This window comes from Trichomycterus rosablanca, chromosome 4 (assembly GCF_030014385.1).
Source record: "Trichomycterus rosablanca isolate fTriRos1 chromosome 4, fTriRos1.hap1, whole genome shotgun sequence".
In the NCBI taxonomy this organism is placed as follows: domain Eukaryota; kingdom Metazoa; phylum Chordata; class Actinopteri; order Siluriformes; family Trichomycteridae; genus Trichomycterus; species Trichomycterus rosablanca.
This window is the reverse complement of record NC_085991.1, coordinates 11173195-11180290: the sequence shown is the minus strand read 5'-3', so window position 1 is coordinate 11180290 and position 7096 is coordinate 11173195. Positions and strand designations below refer to the sequence as shown.

The window sequence follows — 7096 nt, the reverse complement described above, 5'->3', positions numbered from 1 at the left end:
GCACCACCTGGGTCGGTCGTCTGTTGCCTTCTCCGCTCATGATAAGAACAGATTTATTTTCCGTTGATCTTAGCCAAAAGGCCGAGAAGCGATAACCTGAAATAGGCGCCGGGCGCCGGGCCCTGCCTTTTTTTTTAAAAGTAAAATGGAGGGAAAATGAAAAAGCGGGAAAAGGGGGACTCCCTAGCGCAAAAGGACCGAGGAAACCCCGGGCCTAGGCTAGGCAAAGGTCTAAGGCGCCGTACCCCTAATCCCAACAGCTTTCCAGCAGGGGCCAGTCACCAGCATTCGTCAATTTCTCTTTCGTTTGACCGTTTATGAGGGTGCACCGTGCCAGGAGGCAATGCAATACCTGGTCGATGCGTGGAGTGGACGGAGCAAGCCCCTCTTCTGACTCCCGGGCCTAAAAATCCATTTAATATATGGTCCTCGGGTAGAGGACGTATCAGATATTAAACTGGTAAGAACAGATTTTTTTTTTTTGGTTGAAACCAGAGCTTTATTTTATACAGAACACATTACATTGACAAAGAAGAAAAAATACCCAAACTTGTACACAACGAACACTCTCTGTCCACAAAAATCAGAGATTCTAGAATACAAGGCACATACATAACATAACATACATCACATACATCATTGCCTGAAAAACAAGAAAACAAATACGAAGAACACCACTTTCACCGCCACCACCACTTTAACTAAAAATTGGGGTATCTTACCCCATTTAAACCTCATTTTAGCAACTGAGAACGAGCTTGTAAGCGGGCATGGCACATCTACTTCTAGTTTTTTCATACTTCTTCCCCAAAACCCTCCCGCTCCCATTTGTTTCTTTCTTTACTTCTTCCATTGAGGCCACAAGGGCCTCCCCAGCACAGTCATGCCCGTAAAACCTCCCCCCTCTCCTCCACCCAGTCCCACCCTGACGATCCCCTCCCCCCCTCCCCCTCCTCTTCTCATCTTTCTATACCTCCCCCTAAAGGCTTGTAGCATGCCCTCAGGGCTCACCTGGGGGTCTGTTTTTCTGAGGCACTCGCACCTGGTGCCCCAGACAACACATTTTGCCACAGACACCATGGTCCATACCACCTTTCTCTTCTGCGGACTGAGGGCTCGCAGGCCCCGACCGTAGAGTATCAGGTCTCTGTCCAAGACTGTTTGCTCGCCTTTGAGATGCCACCACTCCATGATCCAGCCCCAGAATTGAGCTGCGACAGGGCAAGACCACAGGGCATGTTCGACCGTCTCCTCACCTCCACACCCTACTGGGCAGAGTGGCGTTCGGGCTGACCCATGCCGATATAGACGTTCCCTGACCGCTAGACGGTCAAGTGCAGCCAGCCAATGCAGGTGTTTACTTGCCCCGTCTAGCCAGTTGGGCTGTAGGGCCACCCAATCTACCTCTGGTGCTCTCAGAGCCCCGACCAGCTCCCCTGCCACCTGTGCCACGTGGCGATCCCGCCAACCTTTATATAGGCGCCTGTGGTCAAAGACGATGCCATCCTTAAGGCACCACGGATGATCTTGTATAAAGCTGGCTGCCCTCTGGTAGTGCCATGGACGGTCCGTCGACCATGGCGCCGTCCCTCTCCATGGGACTACTGAACGCAGCTCAAAGGCAAGCCAAAATTTAGCGAACAGGTGTGATATATGGCCCTCCGCCGCTTCCACCAATCGCACGTGGAAGGCCATGAACAGTGCCAGCGCTTTCAGTGGGGCACTGGGCACCACTCTGCCCCCTTTCTCTCTCTCCCTGTACATTGTAGTGCGTGCTACTTGCTCGCACCTCCCATTCCAGACAAAGGTGAAAATCAGGCGCTCCAGGCGTCTACCTGTCATGAAGGGGACGGGGAACATGAAGGCATGATGGTTTATGCCTGCTAGGAGGTCCGCCTTTGCGGCCAGCACCCGACCTGTCAGTGAGAGGTCTCTCCTGCTCCACTGTTCGGCCTTAGCTTGTAGCTTTCCAAGGGCCCTGTCCCAGTTCTTCTGGGCACAGTCCTCCCTCCAGAAAACCACCCCCAAGCTTTTTAGCCCATCCTGGCACAGGGAGAAACCTCCCGGCACATCCGTCCTTCCAGCCCACGCTCCTGCAAACAGGACCGAGGACTTGTTCCGGTTGATGCGGGCCCCCGTGGCATCGGAGAACTCTCCCAGGACTCTGCCTGCCACACAGAAATCTTCCTCTGTACTGAGGAGCAGCGTCATGTCGTCTGCATAGACTGACACCTTTGCTCTCCGGCCCCTCCCTCCGGGGATATGGAGACCCGTGAAGGTGTCCTCCCTCCTTAGTCGTTCTGCCAGCGGTTCCAGATATATTACATACAGGAGGGGCGACAGGGGACACCCCTGTCTAACCCCTTCCTTCTGCTCAACCAACCCTGAAAAATGTCCATTTATTCCGACCCGGCTGACCGCTCCGCTGTATAACAGGCGGACTGCTGCAAGGAAGTTCGGACCAAAGACCATTCTCTCCAGTACAGCAAACAAGAAGGCCTGGTTGACTCGGTCAAAAGCCTACTCCTGATCCAGGCTTAGGAGGGCAAGCGGCACCTTGCGTTGTTTCGCCCAGGCCAACGCATCCCTAATTAGGGCCAGATTCATGGCGATTGTGCGTCCTGGAACCCCACATGTCTGGTCTGGGTGAACCGCTGCTGCCATAACCCTTCCGAGCCTCAAGACCAGCACCTTTGCTAAGATCTTATAGTCTGCTGTAAGTAGAGTGATTTGTCTCCAATTGCTGAGCTCTACCTTATCACCTTTTTTGTGTAAGAGTGTGATAAATCCGGTTCTGGCTGACTGGGGCAGGGATCCCTACTCTCTAGCCTCCCGGTAGACTCCCACCAGGTCCGGCCCGATTAGAGGCCAGAAGACCCGGTACCACTCCACGGGTAAGCCGTCTCCGCCTGGGGCCACGCTGCACTTGAGGGAGAGCATAGCGCTCTCTATTTCCTTCATCGTAATTTCCTCTTCCAGTTCTAGTTTATCTTCCTCCGCTATCCGGTCCCCTACAATTTCCAAAAAAATTTCTGCTAGCCCCTCTATCAGAGTCCTGGTTTTGAATAGGTCCCTGTAATATTCTCTAGCTATACGCAACATCTCTTCTTTTGAGGTCTCTAAGCGAGTTCCCTCTCTCAGTCCCTCAAAGTGAGCCTTGTTGCGCCGCTCCCTGATGGTCTGGAAGAAGAAACGTGTTGGACGCTCGTCCCTCTCCACTTTACATCTCTGCGCCTGAGTGCAGTACTCGCGGGCCTCTGCCTCGTAGTAGGCTCTGAGGGCCTCGCTGGCCTCTCTGATCTGGCCTTGGTCTTCTTCATGCCAAGCTTTCCTCAGGCTCCCTGTCCACTGTTCTAGCCCCTCTCTCTTCTTCCTAGCCTTCTCTTGTCCCCACGATTTGCAGAGGGTGGCAACTCTCTGCTTTAGATCTTCCCACCACTCGCTTTGTGTGGCGTATAACGCTTTTAGAGTTTTCCAGCCTGGGTAAAGCAGTCTGAAGATCTTGCAGAATGCTGGGTCTTGTAGATAAGACCTATTCATTCTCCATAGGCCTCTGCCTGGGCTGCCCCCATCCACCTGCAGGCTTACGCTTACCAGGCAGTGGTCCGATGCCCAAAATGGAGATTGACTGTAGCCCAAGACCTTTGTGTCATCGGACACAAACAAAAGGTCAAGCCTGGAAGAGTGTCCTCTAGAGTTACACCAGGTGTTACCCTTGGCGTGAGGCTCGACCAGCCTGTATACATCTGTCAGCTGGGCCCTTGTTGCCCCTCCACGACCCGTCTACACATAGGATTCATCCCGGGACAGTGGTCTGGACCGCTGTGACCCGAAACTCATGGGAGTTAAACACAACTCCGACCCCGTCACCTCTCCCTGTGCCCATCCCCCACTCGGATGGTCCCCATTTCCAGGCCTCCGAGAATGCTTTCTTGGTGGACTCTGAGTCAATGTTGCACTCCTGTAAAAACATGACATAAAAATTTTCATTCCGTAAACTACAAAAAGTCGCTACTCTCCTCGTTTCTTGTCTAATTCGCCTGACATTCAGGGTAGCGACCGTTAATTTACCCATAATTCATATCGAAAATTAAAACCCACAAACCGGAATCCAAAGAAACGTCTCTCCCATTGCTCTCTTTCCCATTATACTTCCTCCCTTCCAAACTTCCCTCCCTTTCCTTCCTCCTTCCCACCCACCCTGTAAATGGGCTGCTACCATTTAACCCTGTCACCTCATATCTACTTCCACCCCTACTCCCCCTATTGAACTCCCTCCATTCCACCTTAATCTCCCCTCCTCTGTACAGCCTAAAGTGAGAGAACCCTTTAGTCCACCCCATTTCCTTCTTCTTTCCTTCTTGCCCTACCTCTCCCCACCCGCCTGGCCGGCACTTGTGTCCAAACAGTTTCCCTCTCTTCTTTTTCTGGATCTTTCTCGGCTTCTCTGCTCCACCACAGGGGTGACTGCCTTATGGCCTGTTGATCCTCTTCATTGTCAGTCTGCTGGGCTGCACCTCCAATCTCTCCCACTGAGAGGATGTCGAATTCCCGCCCCTCCTTGACCCGGACGCGTTTAGGCCCCCGGTCTTCCTCTGCGTCTTCTGCTCCCCTTGTGGTTCGAACCTTGGAGGAACCCGCCATCGGGCTCTGTTCTGGGTCATGTTCCATTGCCAGGCTCTCCAGGCTGTCCGGGATGCTATTTCCCGCCCACTCCGGCGGGGACAAGGTCCATGTCCTCGAGGGCATCCGCCCAGCTGAGGGGAGACCAGGATCCCATCTTTGGGTCCGGTGGTGGGTCCTCTTGCTTCTGTGGTTGCTTGGGGTCCTTTCTGGGTGATTCCCTACCTGGATCTTTACCCTCGCTTGGGTCCGCTTGCACTTCTTCCTGTTGCCGTGGGGGGTTGCCATCAGCTTCTTGTGGCTGCTGATGGACCTCCACTTGAGTAGTAGGCTGGGCTTGCGCTGCCGCTGTTGGTGCCTGATCTGCTTCCGCTGCTGGTGCTGTGGTCGAGGTCGAGGCCCCCGCTTCCGTCCTGCTGGCGCCTTGCCCGACTTTGTTCTCTGGCTTTCTGGTCTCCCTTGGCCCGTCCTCAAAGAGGCTGGAGAAGGACCTGCTCCGCCGAGGGCACTCCCTGTAGAGGTGCTCTCCACTTCCACACAGGCTGCAAGCTTTAGGCACCCCACAGTTGGCGGCCACATGGTCCTCAGCCCCACAGAAGCGGCATCGCTGGCCAGTGCAAGCTTCTTTTGTGTGGCCAAGGCCACCACATCTCCTGCAGTACAGGGGCTGTCCTGGGTAATGGAGGAAAGTGCGGCCCAATGGCAAAACTGCCTGGGGGGTGAACCAGCCCTCCGGGCATTGCTGGATCCACACGGAGCTTCACCTGGAATCTCCTTTTCCCATTCCATATCCAATGACGTCCTCGGATCTTCTCCCCTGTAGCAACCGAAGCACAGTATCGACCAAGGAACATCCGGATGACCTCATCCTCCACAAAGGGATTATACAGGTGTACTGTCACAGGAACCTCATCCAGGGCGAAGAGAGGAGTGAAGCGGATTCCTCGTAGCAGATCTTGGTCCTTGGAACAAGTGCACTTGTCGAAAAACGTTGTGCAATCTGAGAAGGAGGCGAACGTCAAGTCCATGAAGCCTGAAGCTGCAAAGTCTTGCAAGCAGAAAATCTTTGTCGGAGCCAGTCCAAAAAAGTCTCGCAGAACCCGCAGAACCAGCCAATCCCATCCAAACTTCTCTTTGTCCTCACGTCCAGCATCCTCTGTCATCTCTATCCTCACTGTGTGACGTAGCCGCACCACTCGGACCGGCCTAGACTCGCCTTCATTCATCGTTTGTAGTCTGATAAGAACAGATACTACACTTGATCTTAGCCAAAAGGCTGAGAAGCGATAACCTGAAATAGGCGCCGGGCCCCGGACCCTACCTTTTGAGAAACCGGACTAGTGGACGGCGCTGACCGGCCGCCTTCACGCCCACACACCTTCTGTCATTCCACCAGCAAAAGAGCAGCTTTGCAAAGACAAAGCCTTCAAAAAATAAGTTGAACTTGTCAACGTTCCTCTCCACGGAAATCTTTAGTAAAAGGCGAAAGATTTGTACGTGAATGAAGAGAAACTCCAGCCCTGCTCGCCGGTCGCCCGGGCCTCCGTAGGCCACCGGCCGCTCAAGGAAGAGGGCTCGAGGTAGAGCGACGAAAACCTGCAGCAAAAGGGCCCTTGGGTCGTTGGGTGGGTGACGAGGCAGCACAGCCTTTGCCTGGAGAAACACAGGGTGGGGAAAAATTAAGTCTTTCGTTTTTTTTTGTTTTGTTTTTTTGTCTGCATTTCTAAAATATTAAAATCTCGGGATAAAAGCACATTTTCGTTGTCAATTCTTTTGTCTAAAAACTGTAAAACTTCTTGAACTGTCTCTATTTGCACATTTTTTTCATTGTAAAGGTTTTCATAAAAATTTTCAATCACTTCTAAACTTTTTCTGGTATTGTTTAAAACTTCTCCTCCTTCATTTAAAACAGTGATTGCTCTCTCTTTTTCTGTTATTTTCATAAAAAAATACCTCGTGCACTTTTCTCCTTCTTCTATGTCCTGCTCCCGACTTCTTAAAATAATTCCTTTAGTTTTAATATTATTTAAAACTGACATTTCATTTTTGACCTCTTTAATTTCGTCACTAAAATCAAAACCAGCGTTTAAAAGGTTAAAATATCTCTGTAGTCGTTTTTGCAGCCCCATCATGCGTCTCTTCTCCCTTTGTTTTTTCTCCTTACCTTTTCTTTTAAAAAACCGTCTCGTCCTGTCTTTTACCATCTCCCACCACTGTGCTCGTGTGTCGTACAAGTCTTGGAGGGTCTGCCAGAGGCCGAACTGTTCCCTGTACTCCCTGATGATCTCCTCACCTTCTAACAGGGAACAGTTCAGCCTTCACAGCCCTCCGCCTTTCGTCACACCTGTGGGGAGTGAAAGAGTGCAAGACAGCATGCAGTGATCTGTAAAGAAAAGGGGGGTTATTCTAGCATCGGTGGGTGGGCAGCCCCTTGTAAAAATGTAATCTATCCTCGAGGCTCTGGTGCCGTCAC

General features: G+C 52.1%; 2 non-coding genes and 1 pseudogene across 2 annotated transcripts; all 3 read right to left on the bottom strand.

The window, feature by feature from the left end:
* Nucleotides 1–318: 318 nt before the first annotated feature.
* LOC134312628 (U2 spliceosomal RNA) lies at nucleotides 319–501 on the bottom strand. The gene has a single exon (XR_010011602.1). It is a non-coding gene; the product is annotated as a U2 spliceosomal RNA (small nuclear RNA).
* Nucleotides 502–5829: 5328 nt separating this feature from the next.
* On the bottom strand, nucleotides 5830–5911 carry LOC134312687 (U2 spliceosomal RNA; annotated as a pseudogene).
* Nucleotides 5912–6028: 117 nt separating this feature from the next.
* Nucleotides 6029–6143, bottom strand: LOC134312737 (U5 spliceosomal RNA). Its single transcript, XR_010011654.1, has one exon. It is a non-coding gene; the product is annotated as a U5 spliceosomal RNA (small nuclear RNA).
* Between the last annotated feature and the right edge of the window lie 953 nt (nucleotides 6144–7096).